This window comes from Magallana gigas, chromosome 3, assembly GCF_963853765.1.
Source record: "Magallana gigas chromosome 3, xbMagGiga1.1, whole genome shotgun sequence".
NCBI lineage: Eukaryota > Metazoa > Mollusca > Bivalvia > Ostreida > Ostreidae > Magallana > Magallana gigas.
This window is the reverse complement of record NC_088855.1, coordinates 60,073,998-60,097,287: the sequence shown is the minus strand read 5'-3', so window position 1 is coordinate 60,097,287 and position 23,290 is coordinate 60,073,998. Positions and strand designations below refer to the sequence as shown.

The 23,290-nt window shown below is 31.0% G+C and overlaps 1 protein-coding gene and 1 long non-coding RNA gene across 2 annotated transcripts in view; both read right to left on the bottom strand.

Annotated features, from left to right (window-relative positions):
* Nucleotides 1–23,290, bottom strand: part of LOC105334433 (uncharacterized) — a 131,134-nt gene that overhangs the window by 91,150 nt on the left and 16,694 nt on the right. The window lies entirely within an intron of this gene.
* LOC136274188 (uncharacterized) lies at nucleotides 20,944–23,183 on the bottom strand. The gene is made up of 3 exons (XR_010712514.1): nucleotides 22,066–23,183; nucleotides 21,898–21,962; nucleotides 20,944–21,811 (listed from the first exon to the last, which is right to left on the bottom strand). It is a non-coding gene; the product is annotated as an uncharacterized lncRNA (long non-coding RNA).

Below are 23,290 nucleotides of genomic sequence, written 5' to 3'. Positions count from 1 at the left end.
GAAACAATACGTAGGGGAAACAGGAGACCTCCGCAGGCGCATCAATAATCATCGTTCCACCATCAAAACTAAGAAAATTAAAGAACCCGTCGGGGAACATTTTAATTTAGATGATCACAAATGGGAGGACATGATGGTTTTGGTCATTGATCACAACCCTAACTGGACAGATGCGGAGAGAAAAAATAAAGAAAAATTTTGGATGCATAGACTGAAGTCATTCCGCCCTGACGGCATTAACAAATTAAGTGACTTCACCAAAATGAACATCAACTAAGTACTGATTTGTTTTCGTAGCAATATCACCATCTTCATCTTTTTCGGTCCATGTACAAACTATTAATCATGTTACTTATTCAAATTATTAGCTATTTCCTTAATCGGTTTTGGTTTTTTTTTGCTTTATTTCACTTCCATTAGTTTTTACATTCATGATTATTTATGTGGTCTTTTACAGGGCCAATCTTCCCTATTAACTTTCACTACGAATTATCTTACTAGTACAACTTAATTAACAGCAACCCCCAATTAGCAAGTTAATTCGTTCGCGTTATCTTTCAGCACTTCTTCACAGACCGTCCGCTGCGTCGGACGGGATTTTTCTTTCTCGGGCTCGAATTCTTAAATATAAAGATGTAGCTGCCACGTTTTGATCCGGTGTTTAAACATTATCTAGTTTTTATATATTATTTAGTTTATTTTAGTGCTAGTTTTGTAGATGTTTTTCTTCTTTCTTATGTAGTTTTTATTTTGTTGTCCTGAAGAAGGGACGGGTTGTCCCGAAAATTTGACAATATTTTACTTTATTGTTCGTGTCGTTGGTTATTTTTAGTGCTTTTTTATATTTCATCTTATAACCTTGTATCTTTTGATCCGACACTTTAGATAACGAGTGTTGTTTGTTTGCTAGTGCTTCTTATATATATATATATATATATATATATATATATATATATATATATATATATATATATATATATATATATATATATATATATATATATATATAGGTTATATCTAGTCAACATGTTTTCAAGTTGTATTTATTCCGGAGTGTGTATATAACCCGTTGTTTCATTCGATGCTTAAAAATGTAAATATACAACGGGCGCAACTCAAGGTGCTCGTTAGATAGCGCCACCGCATCACCAAGTTTTCGTAATGAGATCTGCCAAGGGCTTATGGGGAGAAAAGTAGACCGAAAACCCTTGGCTATCGAAGATGCTCTGTTTAGGATAATGCATCCAATATGTATAAGCTTCATTGCGCGTCTTATCAAAACTTGAATTGATATTGATTATATGTAGGAAAGTTCAATATGTTGAATTCCCACATTTTCAAAACAAAATACAAACAATTCCGTGATGCTGGATTTTATGAATTGATACAAACACTTTAAACTAAGATTGAAAAACAAGATTAAATACCTTCACACGTGCCATTAACTCCAAGGTAACCAGCACAGCATCGCGTTTTAACACTAAAATAAATCAAGCTCATTAATCAATTTTCCTCTCATTATTTTTGTTTAATGAATTGGCTGCAAATACTGTAAAATGGCTTTTTTAAAATCATTTAGAATACAATCTTTGTGTGATTACTATTCTAACTTCTCTATACAAATAAACAAATTGGAATATATTTGTATGAAAATGGTCATTACTTCATTTATGAACAGTGTTCTTTATTTACCTATTTATTTCTTTTTTGACAGAGATATATAAAGGTTAAACAAATTCTGTTTAAGGTTTATTATACGACTCATTATTTTGATTGTACACCTATAAGGAAAGCATGATAGAAGGTTGAATACTTTAAAATTTTGAAATTAAAAATAACTTAATTAACGTACCTTTTTTCTTTTAAAATGCTTAGACATTTTTTCTATAATTCAGCATCTAGTTTATCATTTTACTAATAATCTGTGATTTGTTTATCACTTATCAATATATTTATTTGAGCAATTATCTAATAAACAGAAATACATATAGCACAATACTATAGATAAACTTTTAGGCAATAATTACTAAATGGTAATAAAATTGAAAAAAAAAATGCAATTTGATTTTTATTAGGATTCAGACATCGCGAGAAATAGAGATATTGCAAAATTTGAACTCCCGGTTAAAAAAATAACCGTTGTTTACCCAATCAAGTTAACGACCATTAGGCATGAGGAAAATCTATCTGTCTCGAGACATATTACAAAAAAATACATTACCTCCCTTCACATACTGTGCTTTTTCCATTACTGCTGCAGGTAACCGTTGTGTAGATTTAAGGAAGGAGTCTTTTTATTATCAAACATACTTCTTATAATAAGAAATGCATGAAATTTTGACACAGTCAAACGGATCATATTACTTAATGATTCTATCAGTTTAATTAAATTTGACCTTTTTGTTTTCGGATAAAGGTCAGGTCAAGGTCACTACCTTTTTCCTCAACGTAAAGAGTGATAAAAATAAGTGTAGCTCTTTATAGTTCTGTAGACATTTGTTTAAGATTTGAAGATTCAAATCTTCAATGAAATCATAGACCATGAGAGTGTCTATCAGCTTATACTACTAAATTGGAATAAATGTTTATACTAAAATTGATATTGCTTAGCCCGCATTTCCTCTAATTTTCTTAAATTTTGAAGAAATTTTGATTATTTTTTTATGCTTCCAATAATACAATATTTCTAATTTTTATGTATTATGAAGACTTTATATAAAGATATAAATTGACAGAAAAGCTAATATATTGACCGTTTCATAAGAGAGAAAAACTGATTTTAGTGATTTTTTCACAAAAATCAATGTTTAGAATGGGCGCTTTAAAAAGCTTATAAAAATGTTATTTGATAGGCAAATCATATTTTAAAAACATATTCTGAAACCCAAGTATCATATTATTAGTTCACATTTGTAAAAAAAATCCAACATTATTGTTATTGTTTTTAAAATGATAAAACAGACTCATTATATATATATAATTTGCAGCAATTCTGAATTGCGCAACATGTGATATTTTCCTACGCTAAAAATATAGTCCTTGTTCCATTCTAAATATTGATTACATTTTTCTATGCCAAGTTGTATGATAGTGAAAAAGAAAGAAAAATATACTATTTTAATTTCCTTTCATCTTGATTTAATGAACAGTTAATCAAATTTACGTTTGACAAGTCGAAAACCAGAAAAGACTCCTTCCTTAAAAGCGATTATTTCTCTTACTACTAAGGAAAAAGTACTTTTTCTGTTGCGATAGTCAAGTCCTCTTTCTGACCATATTTAGGACTATATTTGGTATGGTCGAATATCTGCCCCCAATTTTAACCAATTTCTAAGTAGTGTGACATTAGTTTCGGATGAAAATCAAATCTTCATAATTCATTGTACAGAAGATGCCTATTATTGTGATCTTGATTTTAGTCATCACTGCTCAGTCGCTGTCTATCTCTGACGTCACCAAAATAACAAAACAAATGAAAATATTGTCATTTTGTCTTTATATTTTGCTTTCGGAAGTATAGAGCGAAGGCCTGCTCAGCTTCGATTTTAAAATATTTTTTCTTTGTATAAATATACACATCATACTAAAAAATGGTACTTGAGCAAGCCTGCGCTCAGTGGTTACAAGTCGAAAAACCCTCGGAAAACACCCATATTTTGCTACAAAACATTGATTTATCAAAATAAGACAATCTTCAAGACGTCATTTCTACATTATGACGTCACTGTGGTGACAACTTTTTACGCACTTATTTCCACTATGATTTCAACTATCTTCTACATCATTTTTAAAATGCATTGAAAAATGGTATAATACCGCACAAAGTCCTTTGGAGAATAGCAAACTTGTAATGCGACAGGAGTAATCGCTGCAGGATGTTGTTTAAAGCAATCTATTATCATATTTTAGCAATCTTAATCTAGTAGAGATCAAAACTTGTTTAACGTTTTTAAAAGATAACACTTTGTGAAAAAACAAATATGTATAGGATACAAATTTTACCAGCTGTTATAACTGGGATGATGAGTTTAGATATCTATGATTCATTTTACTTAATTTCTATGTGTTTATTTTGGTATTTTTAAAATTAGCACAAATAGAATATATTCCTGTTTCCACTATAAAGCGGAAAAGGACACATTTTGAACATTTCCCTGTCTCCTATATTAAGGAAGATTACATTCGGTGTCAAATATTAGGGTTAAGTAAAAAAAACCTTTTGGAAGAACTTGGCAAAGTTTTAGTCATCTTTTGCCCTGCTTTGATGTAATTTTTCTAAATTCTCACAATAAATTTAAAAGTTACATTTATTACACATATATACATTATGATTAAGAACCTATAACAAGGTTACCTAATTAGACGTTCACCGGGTAATTGTAACGTCATAAAAACAGTGCCTTTTCTCATCTTTTTCTTAAAACTGAACAGAAAACACCAAATCAGCAGTAGTTTGTTTGAAAAGAATAGAAAACAATGTCCGCAGCCGTTGACAAAGATAAAATTCACATTACAACTTTAACATGTTATCGTTGACAAAGTCTGAGGAGACATATTTTACTCTTAAACAATTATGAGACAATGTGTCGGTTTTCATCATTTTTGACTACATCTTGAAAATATGCCAACATTTTTGAAAACAGGGTAAAAATGGCCTACATGGTATTTTATATACAGTCACGTTTTCAAGATGGTATATGTGTATTTTCATAAGATTTAAACACCTTTTGAATTTATGGGCAAATGTTGAAAGAAACTGTTTCTTCCTCTTTAATATTTATTAAATGTCAATGCTTAAAAAGTGATTGTTATCTTTCACAAATAAAACGCGGTTTGAGTTACATTACATGATGAACCATTGAATGATAAAAAAAAATCATGACATAAATGAAATAAATCTTACTTATTTAACGCCCCCCCCCCCCATTAAAGATAATTCAGTATAATATAATAATGTACTAAATTGGTATGTAACTTGTTTATTAATAATTTATTCATTTTAACGCATTTCATCATAATAGTCAATAAATAATATTATAATATTTGGCAAATATACACATAAACATCGTATACATGCAACAAAAAATCCGAGATGATTTTGTACATGACCAAAATATTATTTTCATTTTGTTTAGGTACATTGTATTATCCGCTATTATGAAACTGCAAAAACAACGCTATAACATAATCATTTACAAATGAAATTGATATTGAGGTATAATTTTTGATTGAAATCTTAAATATCTTGATATTTATGATATAAATTTAATATTTAAAGGAATATTACACATCGTGTACCAAACTACCAATATATCTCCCAATATCTGAAAATAAAAGAAAAATTTCTTATATATCATCACCATTGTCTGCTTTTTCTCTTGTTTCAATGATCTGCGAACAAGAACCATACTCTGGCTGACTGGCCTTTGAATTTTTTTTTTCATCAATACAAACAAATTCCACAAAGTCATATTCATCGTCAGTTTTAATCTTGTTTGGATCGTAGAGTTCTGCAGTTGACGGATCTAAATCAACTTTTAAAGACAGAATACTGTACTGAATAGGCACATGCAATTACCCATAACTTGATACTGAGCCATGTCCATCATCTGTTTCTATTTCCGAATCCAAATTCATTAACTGATGTTTGTATGTATTTATTATTTCCTTGTCTTTAAAATATGGCGCCAAATGAATACTTTCAGCGGCACTGATTAAATCCGTATCTATCGTTTTAGAAGTCCGTGAGTCGCCACGTAAATTATCCGAAATATATTTTGTTTTTCGTGGGGAATGCTCAAAAAATGATTGAGAAGCGGTTTCTTCAATATTCCTAGAAGCAACTTAAAAAGTATTCTATTATATATAAATTATAATATTTCGACTCACACATTTATTCATTCTTATTTATTATTTGATTTGAAATTACCGCATTTCTTGTCATGGCCTCCCTTCACGAACTGAAATTGCGAATGGAATTGAATCTATTTTGCTCTACAACATAAACACAAGCATAATTTTGTTTTAAATAGCTTTTTGAATGATAGTTCTTTTATTTTTCATATTTTTTAAAAACATTTCCTTAAAAATACTAGACCTTAATTTAAAACTGATTATTCCTGTCGTAGACAATCAAATTACAGTAGACAAAAGAAAAGCAAATATTGTGATTTTCCACCCAGAAGTGTTTCGGGTGAAGGCCTGATTGGTCGCTGAAAAAATTTTATAATAAGAATTACCAGTTGGTGCTTTGCTTATCAAAAATGTTCGATCAAGGTTTCTTACAGTTTGTACTAGCATGCTGTAACTAATAATACCGAGCGCAGCGAGAGGCGGGCGAAGCCCGCCTCGCGAAGCGAGGATTAATGGTAACACGTATATGTAAGAGAATCAGTGAAAAATGAATGTTGAATCAGGGGTACTAAGGCAAAAAAAAAATTCTTCCAGCCATGGGCGCCGCCATATTGGCAGCCATTTTGTTTTTAAAAAGTTAATTCGATCATTGATTGACTGGTACTTACCGATGTTTATTGCCCCTAAACTCGATTTAAGAAGTTCCAGTGTTTCAATAGAAGGTAATTTGAATTAAAAGAAATTAAAAAGGAAACCAGATAAGTTTCAATGGAGCTTTAATCAAGAAACACGACTTGTTCTATGTATGTCTTATCCAATTATCAGATGGAAAATAAAAACATTAACGTCAAGGAACTGATCTTTTAGACACTGAACAAAGTATGCAATTTTATTACAGCGGCATTCATATGAATTAAATTGATGAACAAGAAATAAAGAAATAAAAAAAATTGGGAATCACGTAACTCTCTTCGGCTATTTCCAAAGACAAAACTTGACCGTTTTACGTCTGAAATATGACGTCATAATGTAGACTGAGCACGCGACGTTTAGTTTAACTTTGACGAATGGTATGAGTAGTCAGGCGGGTCCTACTGTGTGCGTTTTAAATAGATTTTATCATACAAAAATCAAACTGTACTGTGTTAAATCTGCGCTCGGTCCAACGGTCACACCGTTTACATATTAATAAAATGTATTTATCACCCGTTTCACTCCTACACATCGCAATTCAACAATTAAAATAACAAATAGCCTGCATGGTGTAACAATTCCGCTTACATAAACACGTTTTCATATATAGTTTGTTCTTTAAATATTTCATGCAAGTTAACTGCAATTAAATTTATTGTCTTACTTATTCTTAAAAACTACTTCAATCATGTAAAGTTGTAAAACATATTTTTAGAATTTCGTAATATGTTGTTCAAACCTGCAGTTCTATTTGATACAAGAATAATTGACTTTTCTGTGACATTTTCTTTTTGTACACATCCAAAAGCCGGAGAACAGTATTGATGAATGGAACAGTTACACGATTTTTTACAGAATCGTCCAAAGTAATCTTGTGGGCACGCCCAGCTGCAGTTTACACCATATGTTCATAATGGGCATTCTATACAAGAATATTGAAGAAAGTAAAGATCAATAGTAACATTTTAGATTATTGAAATATTTATTTTATTGGTTTTATCTCCTTTCCAATTTTCTTATGATTAATGTAAGTTCTTCAATAAGTTTAGAAAACATAATTGGTTTTATACAAGGACCTTGTTATTGCATTTACCTTTGCATTGGTGATTTTCTCTATAGTAATTCGCACAACACAAACCACTGATGCTGAAAAAATATTCAAAATGAATTTTAAACCTCAATCTAAATGAAATATTTATATCAATTCAAAGTAAAGTCTTTACTTATGTTACAGTAAAGACTTTTGAATCACTTCCAATCATAATGAATGTAAGTAGTGAACTAAATTAACGGGTACAATTCCGCCAATCTCAAGAATTTGCCTGCATTTTTTGTAAAATTCACTTTTTAACTTTGTTTTCCTATACTACAATTATTAAGCAAGTTTGTGAATTAAACTGAAAGCAGTGTTAGTTAAATAATTAATTTAATCATTATACACATAAAGTATATACAAGAAAGATACATTGAACAAAAGGCTAAATGGTATTTTCAGTTTTTCCATTTGAGTTTAAGGTACAGATAACCAAAGTGTGCAATTTAGTTTTACACAGACCATACAAAGACATCACAGGATGCAAAATGCAGGAAAAAAAATAAAAAACAAGAAGGAATAAATTGCAAACTTGAATAAAATGATGGAATAAAAATAGAATGTTTGGTGTTCTTTTACTTACTTGTCACATTCTAGAGAGCCCGTCAAATTTCTGATATGAAATATAACAAATATAAAAAAAAAGTAAGAGAACATGGGGAAAATGAAACTCCATCATACTTCTAGACACTGCCTGCACTATGTTTCATTTACACGGAAGGTATTGTGTTTAATGAAATAATTGAGGAAATACTAATAAAAATAAGTGTTATTTGAAAATCATTAATTATGGTTTATGAAAACTATAAAACTATTAAATTCAGTATCAGAACTATTGATCTTTAAACTCAGGACAAATCATTTCAAGTTGTAATAAAATTTCAAAATTTGAAATCAATTTAAAGCAATATGAGCTGCAATTTTGATGTTGATTTTTTATTTCATGAAAATGATATTTTCTTAACTGAACAAAAAACATTGTTTTTAAATTTCTTTTAGCCATATTTGTGTGGAACTTGCCATTAAGAAGCTTTAGTTTTGCCTTCAGAGCAAAATTTAATTATTGTATTTTTGTACAAAAAATTGATTTGGTATATATTCCTTAGAAGAGAAATCTTTCCTTGGACAAAAATTAATGATGTTTTCAAATCTTACTTATCATAAGAATTTAAATTATATGCAGACTTAACATACTAGCAGGTTTTTACAGCAAAATAATATTTTAAAAAATACAGCTCATATTGCTTTCAATTTTTATTTTAAACCGAGATTATTTTTTTTCGCGCATGCTCACTATGTGATACGATTGAAATGTTTCGAGGGGTGCATATTTCTGCCGAAAAAAACAAATTTTAATGCATTTATTGATCCCAAAATAGTAAAACTCATGTTGAGAGATTAATGTAATGACTATGTGGTGTTTTGCGGTGATTTTATGATATAAAACCTGATATAAAACCTCTGAATTTTTTTAACAAACTGAAGGTTCCTTTCTCCGACCAAAACGCGGTGAATTTAACTCATACTAATATTCCAATGTCTAACTTACAAACCAAAAACATAAACACAAAAAACAGAGCGCAACGGGATAGCATTTTCCACCAATAAAAAAGAAAGCGGAAGTCTCGAATGATGTCAACTAAATGAGATAATGGAAACTTATTTGGAATAATTTTAATTTTGAACTTCTTTGTATTAAATTTTCAGTAACACTAGATGAAATGGAAGACTTAAATTATTTACCAAAATTATTTAAAATTAGAAAATTGATAAATCAATGGAAGTCATGAAAATTAATCCTATTGGTCAAATAACGATAATCAAGACACTAATAATATCGAAGTTAAACCATCTAATACTAGCATTACCAAACCACAAACCTGAACACCTAGTTCATTTAATCAATTCTTTTAAGATGCATTATAAGGTAGTTCTTATTTGGTTGAACAGTAAAACAGACTGTTTTAAAAATACATTTTGTAGTGTGTTTTTGATTTATAAATAAAAATCAAACTGTACGACTGATTTACTTGAAACCGCCTGACTACGCATCATCAATGAATAGCTTAACCAAGTGAATTGATCTTGTACCTTCATTTAACAAAACAGATGGACATTTAAAAACTCAGTAGTTACCCGCCCTTTTGGTCATGTTTGCTGTGTTGTTTAGACTTTGAGAACAATGACACTCATCCTCACAACACGACCGGAGAAATAAACTGGACACAGGGCGCTGGAGTTGTCATCGTATGTTCCCGCCGGACACTCTAAAATAACTAGAATTTGTGCTAGAGCTGCAGAAGTTGGAGCTTACAATTGTGCAATCAACAAAGCCCGTACAAACTTGAACGCAGGTATGGCGGGCTAAAGATTTTGAAAACCAATTAGAGAAATTTAGCGTATAATTGTGATTTAAGTTGATAAACATATACTGATAGCCCTGTTTACGTAGGGAAAAAAAAGTTTTTAAAGGTCCAATTGAAAATATGAGATAAGGCATATTAACGAAACCACATTAATTTTTTTTCCTAGGATACAACGCTTAGACGTACGATATAATATAATCTTGGATGCAGTGGCGAATGAGTAATAACTAAAAACGCAGGTTTTGAATTACTGTTTTGTTTAGAGTATAATGTAGAATAAAGTTAAAAGAACCAGAAATTATACATACACGTCTTCATCAGTGAGGGGGAAGGAGGTACATACCCTGAAACGTACTACTACACCACACGCTTGCTGCACGCTCGCTACACGCTCGCTAAACGGTTCACACGAAACGCTGAACGGTTTACACGAAACGCTGCACGCTTTGCCTGAAACGCTAAACGATTTACACGAAACGCTGAACGGTTTACACGAAACGATTCTCGCACGAAACGATTTGCTCGCTTTTCACACGCTTTGGACACGCTTTTATCCTGATTGATTCGGTTCCTCTCAGATTTTTACCCTGACTCTGTTAGTAAGAATTAATTTGAAGAAAACACGAAATAATAGAAATACCGATATTAGAAACATATATGTACATAAGTGTTGAATTGATTAATTAAATTAATTTGGTACTTATATTTAAAGCAAAAATTATTTATTCACAGAATTAGCCAAAAATATTACTTCTATAAATATATTTATTGCTCAAAAGAAATATCCATGATTCTTATTAGTGCCGTTAATAATAAAAAATTCCAGAGAAAAAAGTTACCGTAACACAATATTCAATACCAAAAATAAAATCCGTATGATTACAAATTGAAATCGGGTTTTCAGCATTCGGCGGGATTTTTTTTTCTTCTCACATTAATATTTTTATTGGTTTCAGAGAATACAATGTAAAAATACTAACAGTAAATAAACCTGTAATTATTTACATTGATAATTTTGAAAGTTATGTAAAAAAAATTTAGTCACATGAGTTAGAAAAATGCTATAAAACAACCGATCAATTTTTTTCTTATGTCAAATCATTCGCGTAAATAAATGTTCCGTACATAATATCACAGAAAAAAATCAATCGATTAAACAATAAAGAAAGTTGTCATTACTGTTTCGGATAGAACAAAAAATAAAAAATGATTTAATTTTTTGTCTCAATATTCGTATACATAACGGGCGCCGCGCATAACGGTGTACAATATACATCTATCTATCATAATCTACTTGAATTTAGTACAGTGCATATAGATTCCCATAATAATTAATTGCATGTGTATATTTTAGGGAAATTTTAATGTGTTAATTACTTGTTGTTTTCCGTTATCAGTGTTTAAATAATTAAAATAATAACTTGTAGAAATATTTTTAATCGGGATACAGAAGAATTTACTTTCCGCATTTCATAGAAATGAACAGAATATTTCCTTTCTATGTTTACATTTAATTTTGTTCAAATTAATGTTAAAATAATCTATCATTGAAATTGTGTGCATCATCAAATACTGATTCCGACTACCTTGAAGTCATTAAATTTCTATTGGCTATTGACAAAAAAAAAGACGAGTGACCATCCAATGAAAACGAATACACAGAATTTGATTGACAGGTTCAGCCAGGTGCAGGTCTTACCCGATGTCCGAGGTTCTGTGTACTGGTTGTACACAGCCGAATAGTCTCAGTAACTAGTCTCCTTTCAATACGCGTACTTTTCTTTTGTTTGTTAAAAATTAATTCAATTTTGTGAAAAGATAAGTATATCATTTCTTATATTTTTTTTCACGAAAATATCTCATAGGAGTTTTGCCAATCACAAACAGTTTTAAAGTAATGTAAAACACGGGCGCTATTTTGAAACAATTAAATTGTCAGCGAGTTCCGAATGAAATCTGATGAACGTTTCACACGGTTCTCGCACGCTTAGCCCGAAAGATTTACACGCTTTGCCCGAAACGCTGCACGCTTTGCCCGAAACGCTAAACGGTTTACACGAAACGCTTCACGATTCACACGAAACGCTAAACGGTTTACACGAAACGCTAAACGGTTTACACGAAACGTTTCTCGCACGAAAGTCGCACGCTTTTTTGGTGTAGTAGTACGTTTCAGGGTCTGTATCAATCAGCGTGCTATAGAAAGGACCAGAATAGTTACGTCCATAGTGGATACTCTTCTAATAATGTATAGGGGGAGTGAATCAGATACGCTGAACTCTGTACTCCGTATAAAGAAAATATTTACATACTTTGCAAAGAAAAGGTGCAGGTTTCCAAAAACGGATATGTAAGCAAATTTCCTGGATGAATTACATCCTGCACTGCAAGCATTTTTGAGTGATTTAAGTCAAAGTGTCGTTTAGAGTTGTGCAAACTAGACAAAGGTTGTGCTATAACTATTTTCTGGGTCATAAAACAGCCTAAATCTACTTATTTTACGATATTTGGCGAAATATAATTTTTCAACATGTTAGCGTGAATTATTGTATTGGTACATCTGGAATAATGTTGTTGTATTGTCTTGGTAACGTAATGAGTCTAGGCATTTGATTTACCTCTGTTTCATATCTACTGTGGCAGGACAACCTTTCGATTTAAAAAAAAGTTATTTTTAAAATTTCCTCATATCAGTTATACATCTAATTTGATCAAAAATTAATGGTTGGGATTGCTCCACAGGTGGCGCAGTCTATGCTTTGGAGTCTCACCCCGGGAAGTGTTTGATGGTAATGAGTTACATGTGGTATGTTATACGTTTTTGTCAGTATAATCATGTCTATTTCAGATGTTTCTTTTACATTTTGAATAAATGTAAAACAATGAAGGGAAAAGAGAAATATATACTTTGTTAGAGAGTTTGCTTTATTAAAGACAAGAACATTTGTGAAACAACAATAATATTGGTTGTAAGCTGCGCTCTTAGTTAACATTTATGATAACAGTTTTGTATTGATGGCTATTTTAAACTTTAGGTCGTTATTTTTAAAATTTCCTCATATCTGTTATACATCAAATTTGATCAAATATTAATGGCTGGGATTGCTCCACAGGTGGCACAGTCTATGCTTTGCAGTCTCATGCGGGGAAGTGATTGATGGTAATGAGTGACATGTGGTATGTTATACGTATTTGTCAGTATAATAATCTTTAGTTCAGATGTTTCTTTTACATTTTGAATAAATGTAAAACAATGAACGAAAAAGAGAAATATATACTTTGTTTGAGAGTATGCTGTATTAAAAACAAGAACATTTGTGAAACACCGATAATGTTGTTTGTAAGCTGCGCTCTTAGTTAACATATATAATAAAAGTTACTGTATTTATAGCTATTTTAAACTTTAGAATGTACAGTTTTTTTTATATTAATTAGTCACCAATCTATACAAGAATAAAGCATCATCCAAGCAACAAATATGTACATGTATAAACATAAACAGAGATATAAGCGACAATGTTGTTTTAATCGAGACTTTTAATATTCTCACACTTGTTTTATATTGTTTTACAATATTATTGTAAGACGATGTTTGCACTATTACAATAGGCATTATTGAAACATAATTCATGATTACATATATTGAATCAAATCAATAAAACGAACGATGTTTCAAACTAAAGTTCATCTAAGATGCAATGTCGTCAGTGCAGACATCTCTCTTGTGGATAGGCATACTTGCCAAGCTATATACTTGATCACTCATTAACGTTCCGGTAAAATCTGCCTGCATTTCAACCAGATAAACATCTGGTGAGTTTGGCATAACGTTTGATTGGAAGAACAAAGCAACTCCTTGATCTCTGAGTGAAAGATTGTCGTACGGATATGTGGAGTCAGGTTCCTCATACAATTGATTCTCTCCGATACAACTTCTGCTACTCAAAGATGCAGAAACACGGCTTGTTTGGTCTAAAAAGCAACATAGTTTGATGAAAGTGAAGAACATTAATGAGATTTAAAAAAACAGGAAATTGAAACGTCATTAATTTACATTTTGCATATAAAATGTAATAAATTGTTTAATCTATATATTTGTGTAAATCTATTTGAAAACTTTACTAAGAATATATGATGTAATGTAAGTGAATACATGTATATTCTAAGTAAATTACATTGGAGTATTTACTCAATAAAATTGTTTTTGTGTTATATCAGAATCAGAAAAAAAACATTTATTTCAAACTTACTTTATTTACGATACGCTTGGATATTCTTTAGTTCCACTCATTCATGGAAATTAATATATCTAAGATATATTTTTTTTGTATAGCCACATGCACTTTTTTTCAGGGAAAGTTGTGTTTAACATCCCACCTGTTTCATATACAATTGATGCGTTTTCATTGCCTGTTCTGTGTCGAGCTTTAGTTTTCCCATTAAAACCCGATACAAATCTGGATTTGATCTGAAGAGCACCGATCATAGCAATAAGTATCAACAAAACCCAAGCGAGAATGAATGCAGTGTTGCGCCATGCCAAGTCTTCTTGGATGTTCCCTAAACATAATTATCATCGTAAAAAATTAGAATCGTTTAGCATTTTGATAGCAAAACATAATCTACAGTACGAGAAAAGTAAATCATTAACACAAGAAAAAGAACTGCAAAAAAAAAAAAAACCCAAAGGACACATGAAGAAAATATAATGAACAGTAAAGCAAAATCTAAGAAGTGAGTAAAACTTGATATTAGTTTAAAATTTGGAAAATAAACATTTTACATCTGAAACAAGTTTATAGCAAAAATAATAAGTAATGCTCTGAAATTAATTGTAAATAAAAATTTAGCATCTCATTTTTTTACTACATATTTTTTTACATATGAAAAATTTAAAAAAATCAGTGATTTTTTAAAATGTGAAACATGAGATAAGTAAGAAAAGTGTAAATCACCGTTATCTATAACGCAAATAACGGGTTGCATTTCACGTGTTTCTAAAGAAAAAGTTATAATTCAAGTTTTACTTAAGTATCATTTTCCTATTGATAAAAGATTAAATCACATTAAACCAACTAATCTTTTATTGCTAAGTGTTGCAAAGTGGCTTATGTCTGTAGCACGTTTATGGTATTGAGTAAATGATTAAATTAACATTTATTCTATCAAGTAAATCACAATGATGAGTTTAATCAAATGATAAATGATTTGTGTTTTTAAAAAAAAATCAATATCATACCAACATCAACGGGTACATTAGAAACGTTTTGTTTAGTAATCGAAAGGCCGGAACTTGAATTGTTAAGACACCCCTTGACGTTGTCACAGTATTGGTCAACTGAACACATACACTTCGCCAAGCAGAGTCGACCATAAAAATTAGTTTTGCAGGGGCTGCTACAATTCAAGCCAAACCTCCCAGCAGGGCATTCTGAATATGTAAAAAAAAAATTCTATTTTCCTGCTACTTAAGAATGAAGATCGGACATTTGGTCAAACTATGTAAACTGAAAGGTAGCTATTTGTGATAGACAGATCTATGTCATTTTTTCACCTCCCCGTTGTCTATCAGTCAAACGTTTGCTGGTTGAATATAAATTTAAAATGACAATTACAAACTGTCAACCATCTCAAAAATCCGCAAAGCGACATAAAAATTTAAATCAGAGCAACATAGACCTCTTAAAAGATAGAGGTGGAATCAGGTGCCTAGGAGGAGTAAGCATACGCTGCCGACCGGTCGAATTCTCCGTTTGCTCAGTGTCAAGATCATAAAAAACGAAAGAAACCGTAGTGAATCCGGTGTATAAATAATGGTCTAGCAAGTATAAAAAACGTCAGTCATCATTTGTCATTAAAAAGCATTGTATTTGCTAACAAGGTCATTGCATGAACCATTGAACTTGCATAAAGATGATTTTAATCGAGGTTCTTAATAATCTTGTCCCAAAAACTTGTTTGTAAGTAACATGCCTCGTTTAATAAATTGTTCGTATGAAGAGCAGGCTCTGGCATAACGAATAAGCTGAGAGACATAAACCCCATAAGTAGGTGATGATGGTACATTGCTACATAAGTAAGGGAAGTTGACGATGGAAAAACTAAAAGCATCACGTTTATCAGATAGTTTTCTTATTTGGTTACTATTAACGTCTTTTTCTGGTAAAATATCCAAATATGAAAAAAGATGTTTTGGAATCTGTGTTATATTTTATTTCAAGCTCACTGGGATTTATTGAGTTAACATAAGGGTGAAAATGATAGTTGTTAATGGATAAAACATCATTAATAAATCTAAACGTAGAGTTTAAGGCCACACCAAGAGCTTAATACTTTACTTTCTGTAAAAGTTTAATCGTGTTTTACCCTGTTTACGTCTTCGTTAGCCAGGGGTTTTAGGTCCACAAAAACTCGGTGACAAGATCCGTTTAATGATTGGCTGCAACTGCGAGTAGCTGATCCAATCGCATCGTTGTAAACAGCGCTAATAGATAAACTTTCAAAGAAACAAACAAGTGATTTTTGGTAAAACATTCTGCACTTTTCACAAAAGTTGAGGCTAAAGTGCTACAGACAATTGTTTTCAAAAACCCCCCGATGGCAGCTTTCAAGCGCCCTAGAAACCTTAAGGACATGGTGGTAAGAACCAAACTAAAGAACCCTCTGCCTAATGGTGGCTTTAGAACTTGTTCTGACACCCGATGTCTGTTGGGCAAACACAGCTCTGATGCAGACGACTTCTCTAGCCCCATTACTGGCCGTACTTACAAAATTTTCGCAAATACTTCTTGTCGTTCGGACAATTGTGTATATCTCATCAATTGTAAATTTTGTCAGAAACAATACGTAGGGGAAACAGGAGACCTCCGCAGGCGCATCAATAATCATCGTTCCACCATCAAAACTAAGAAAATTAAAGAACCCGTCGGGGAACATTTTAATTTAGATGATCACAAATGGGAGGACATGATGGTTTTGGTCATTGATCACAACCCTAACTGGACAGATGCGGAGAGAAAAAATAAAGAAAAATTTTGGATGCATAGACTGAAGTCAATCCGCCCTGACGGCATTAACAAATTAAGTGACTTCACCAAAATGAACATCAACTAAGTACTGATTTGTTTTCGTAGCAATATCACCATCTTCATCTTTTTCGGTCCATGTACAAACTATTAATCATGTTACTTATTCAAATTATTAGCTATTTCCTTAATCGGTTTTGGTTTTTTTTTGCTTTATTTCACTTCCATTAGTTTTTACATTCATGATTATTTATGTGGTCTTTTACAGGGCCAATCTTCCCTACAAACTTTCACTACGAATTATCTTACTAGTACAACTTAATTAACAGCAACCCCCAATTAGCAAGTTAATTCGTTCGCGTTATCTTTCAGCACTTCTTCACAGACCGTCCGCTGCGTCGGACGGGATTTTTCTTTCTCGGGCTCGAATTCTTAAATATAAAGATGTAGCTGCCACGTTTTGATCCGGTGTTTAAACATTATCTAGTTTTTATATATTATTTAGTTTATTTTAGTGCTAGTTTTGTAGATGTTTTTCTTCTTTCTTATGTAGTTTTTATTTTGTTGTCCTGAAGAAGGGACGGGTTGTCCCGAAAATTTGACAATATTTTACTTTATTGTTCGTGTCGTTGGTTATTTTTAGTGCTTTTTTATATTTCATCTTATAACCTTGTATCTTTTGATCCGACACTTTAGATAACGAGTGTTGTTTGTTTGCTAGTGCTTCTTATATATATATATATATATATATATATATATATATATATATATATATATATATATATATATATATATATATATATATATATATATATATATATATATATATATATATATATATATATAGGTTATATCTAGTCAACATGTTTTCAAGTTGTATTTATTCCGGAGTGTGTATATAACCCGTTGTTTCATTCGATGCTAAAAAATGTAAATATACAACGGGCGCAACTCAAGGTGCTCGTTAGATAGCGCCACCGCATCACCAAGTTTTCGTAATGAGATCTGCCAAGGGCTTATGGGGAGAAAAGTAGACCGAAAACCCTTGGCTATCGAAGATGCTCTGTTTAGGATAATGCATCCAATATGTATAAGCTTCATTGCGCGTCTTATCAAAACTTGAATTTATATTGATTATATGTAGGAAAGTTCAATATGTTGAATTCCCACATTTTCAAAACAAAATACAAACAATTCCGTGATGCTGGATTTTATAAATTGATACAAACACTTTAAACTAAGATTGAAAAACAAGATTAAATACCTTCACACGTGCCATTAACTCCAAGGTAACCAGCACAGCATCGCGTTTCAACACTAAAATAAATCAAGCTCATTAATCAATTTTCCTCTCATTATTTTTGTTTAATGAATTGGCTGCAAATACTGTAAAATGGCTTTTTTAAAATCATTTAGAATACAATCTTTGTGTGATTACTATTCTAACTTCTCTATACAAATAAACAAATTGGAATATATTTGTATGAAAATGGTCATTACTTCATTTATGAACAGTGTTCTTTATTTACCTATTTATTTCTTTTTTGACAGAGATATATAAAGGTTAAACAAATTCTGTTTAAGGTTTATTATACGACTCATTATTTTGATTGTACATCTATAAGGAAAGCATGATAGAAGGTTGAATACTTTAAAATTTTGAACTAAAAAATAACTTAATTAACGTACCTTTTTTCTTTTAAAATGCTTAGACATTTTTTCTATAATTCAGCATCTAGTTTATCATTTTACTAATAATCTGTGATTTGTTTATCACTTATCAATATATTTATTTGAGCAATTATCTAATAAACAGAAATACATATAGCACAATACTATAGATAAACTTTTAGGCAATAATTACTAAATGGTAATAAAATTGAAAAAAAAAATGCAATTTGATTTTTATTAGGATTCAGACATCGCGAGAAATAGAGATATTGCAAAATTTGAACTCCCGGTTAAAAAAATAACCGTTGTTTACCCAATCAAGTTAACGACCATTAGGCATGAGGAAAATCTATCTGTCTCGAGACATATTACAAAAAATACATTACCTCCCTTCACATACTGTGCTTTTTCCATTACTGCTGCAGGTAACCGTTGTTTAGACTTACAAGCGATTATTTCTCTTACTACTAAGGAAAAAGTACTTTTTCTGTTGCGATAGTCAAGTCCTCTTTCTGACCATATTTAGGACTATATTTGGTATGGTCGAATATCTGCCCCCAATTTTAACCAATTTCTAAGTAGTGTGACATTAGTTTCGGATGAAAATCAAATCTTCATAATTCATTGTACAGAAGATGCCTATTATTTTGATCTTGATTTTAGTCATCACTGCTCAGTCGCTGTCTATCTCTGACGTCACCAAAATAACAAAACAAATGAAAATATTGTCATTTTGTCTTTATATTTTGCTTTCGGAAGTATAGAGCGAAGGCCTGCTCAGCTTCGATTTTAAAATATTTTTTCTTTGTATAAATATACACATCATACTAAAAAATGGTACTTGAGCAAGCCTGCGCTCAGTGGTTACAAGTCGAAAAACCCTCGGAAAACACCCATATTTTGCTACAAAACATTGATTTATCAAAATAAGACAATCTTCAAGACGTCATTTCTACATTATGACGTCACTGTGGTGACAACTTTTTACGCACTTATTTCCACTATGATTTCAACTATCTTCTACATCATTTTTAAAATGCATTGAAAAATGGTATAATACCGCACAAAGTCCTTTGGAGAATATCAGGCTTGTAATGCGACAGGAGTAATCGCTACAGGATGTTGTTTAAAGCAATCTATTATCATATTTTAGCAATCTTAATCTAGTAGAGATCAAAACTTGTTTAACGTTTTTAAAAGATAACACTTTGTGAAAAAACAAATATGTATAGGATACAAATTTTACCAGCTGTTATAACTGGGATGATGAGTTTAGATATCTATGATTCATTTTACTTAATTTCTATGTGTTTATTTTGGTATTTTTAAAATTAGCACAAATAGAATTTATTCCTGTTTCCACTATAAAGCGGAAAAGGACACATTTTGAACATTTCCCTGTCTCCTATATTAAGGAAGATTACATTCGGTGTCAAATATTAGGGTTAAGTAAAAAAACCCTTTTGGAAGAACTTGGCAAAGTTTTAGTCATCTTTTGCCCTGCTTTGATGTAATTTTTCTAAATTCTCACAATAAATTTAAAAGTTACATTTATTACACATATATACATTATGATTAAGAACCTATAACAAGGTTACCTAATTAGACTTTCACCGGGTAATTGTAACGTCATAAAAACAGTGCCTTTTCTCATCTTTTTCTTAAAACTGAACAGAAAACACCAAATCAGCAGTAGTTTGTTTGAAAAGAATAGAAAACAATGTCCGCAGCCGTTGACAAAGATAAAATTCACATTACAACTTTAACATGTTATCGTTGACAAAGTCTGAGGAGACATATTTTACTCTTAAACAATTATGAGACAATGTGTCGGTTTTCATCATTTTTGACTACATCTTGAAAATATGCCAACATGTTGGAGTCATTAATTATTCTTTTTTGAAAACAGGGTAAAAATGGCCTACATGGTATTTTATATACAGTCACGTTTTCAAGATGGTATATGTGTATTTTCATAAGATTTAAACACCTTTTGAATTTATGGGCAAATGTTGAAAGAAACTGTTTCTTCCTCTTTAATATTTATTAAATGTCAATGCTTAAAAAGTGATTGTTATCTTTCACAAATAAAACGCAGTTTGAGTTACATTACATGATGAACCATTGAATGATAAAAAAAAATCATGACATAAATGAAATAAATCTTACTTATTTAACGCCCCCCCCCCCCAATTAAAGATAATTCAGTATAATATAATAATGTACTAAATTGGTATGTAACTTGTTTATTAACAATTTATTCATTTTAACGCATTTCATCATAATAGTCAATAAATAATATTATAATATTTGGCAAATATACACATAAACATCGTATACATGCAACAAAAAATCCGAGATGATTTTGTACATGACCAAAATATTATTTTCATTTTGTTTAGGTACATTGTATTATCCGCTATTATGAAACTGCAAAAACAACGCTATAACATAATCATTTACAAATGAAATTGATATTGAGGTATAATTTTTGATTGAAATCTTAAATATCTTGATATTTATGATATAAATTTAATATTTAAAGGAATATTACACATCGTGTACCAAACTACCAATATATCTCCCAATATCTGAAAATAAAAGAAAAATTTCTTATATATCATCACCATTGTCTGCTTTTTCTCTTGTTTCAATGATCTGCGAACAAGAACCATACTCTGGCTGACTGGCCTTTGAATTTTTTTTTTCATCAATACAAACAAATTCCACAAAGTCATATTCATCGTCAGTTTTAATCTTGTTTGGATCGTAGAGTTCTGCAGTTGACGGATCTAAATCAACTTTTAAAGACAGAATACTGTACTGAATAGGCACATGCAATTACCCATAACTTGATACTGAGCCATGTCCATCATCTGTTTCTATTTCCGAATCCAAATTCATTAACTGATGTTTGTATGTATTTATTATTTCCTTGTCTTTAAAATATGGCGCCAAATGAATACTTTCAGCGGCACTGATTAAATCCGTATCTATCGTTTTAGAAGTCCGTGAGTCGCCACGTAAATTATCCGAAATATATTTTGTTTTTCGTGGGGAATGCTCAAAAAATGATTGAGAAGCGGTTTCTTCAATATTCCTAGAAGCAACTTAAAAAGTATTCTATTGTATATAAATTATAATATTAAAACTCACACATTTATTCATTCTTATTTATTATTTGATTTGAAATTACCGCATTTCTTGTCATGGCCTCCCTTCACGAACTGAAATTGCGAATGGAATTGAATCTATTTTGCTCTACAACATAAACACAAGCATAATTTTGTTTTAAATAGCTTTTTGAATGATAGTTCTTTTATTTTTCATATTTTTTAAAAACATTTCCTTAAAAATACTAGACCTTAATTTAAAACTGATTATTCCTGTCGTAGACAATCCAATTACAGTAGACAAAAGAAAAGCAAATATTGTGATTTTCCACCCAGAAGTGTTTCGGGTGAAGGCCTGATTGGTCGCTGAAAAAATTTTATAATAAGAATTACCAGTTGGTGCTTTGCTTATCAAAAATGTTCGATCAAGGTTTCTTACAGTTTGTACTAGCATGCTGTAACTAATAATACCGAGCGCAGCGAGAGGCGGGCGAAGCCCGCCTCGCGAAGCGAGGATTAATGGTAACACGTATATGTAAGAGAATCAGTGAAAAATGAATGTTGAATCAGGGGTACTAAGGCAAAAAAAAAATTCTTCCAGCCATGGGCGCCGCCATATTGGCAGCCATTTTGTTTTTAAAAAGTTAATTCGATCATTGATTGACTGGTACTTACCGATGTTTATTGCCCCTAAACTCGATTTAAGAAGTTCCAGTGTTTCAATAGAAGGTAATTTGAATTAAAAGAAATTAAAAAGGAAACCAGATAAGTTTCAATGGAGCTTTAATCAAGAAACACGACTTGTTCTATGTATGTCTTATCCAATTATCAGATGGAAAATAAAAACATTAACGTCAAGGAACTGATCTTTTAGACACTGAACAAAGTATGCAATTTTATTACAGCGGCATTCATATGAATTAAATTGATGAACAATAAATAAAGAAATAAAAAAAATTCGGAATCACGTAACTCTCTTCGGCTATTTCCAAAGACAAAACTTGACCGTTTTACGTCTGAAATATGACGTCATAATGTAGACTGAGCACGCGACGTTTAGTTTAACTTTGACGAATGGTATGAGTAGTCAGGCGGGTCCTACTGTGTGCGTTTTAAATAGATTTTATCATACAAAAATCAAACTGTACTGTGTTAAATCTGCGCTCGGTCCAACGGTCACACCGTTTACATATTAATAAAATGTATTTATCACCCGTTTCACTCCTACACATCGCAATTCAAAAATTAAAATAACAAATAGCCTGCATGGTGTAACAATTCCGCTTACATAAACACGTTTTCATATATAGTTTGTTCTTTAAATATTTCATGCAAGTTAACTGCAATTAAATTTATTGTCTTACTTATTCTTAAAGCTATACACGCTATGATTTGCGTCAATTTTGAATAAAGGGGAAAATGTATGTGTTTGATTACTAATAAAAGTTACCTTTATTCTGTTAATTATAATGCTCA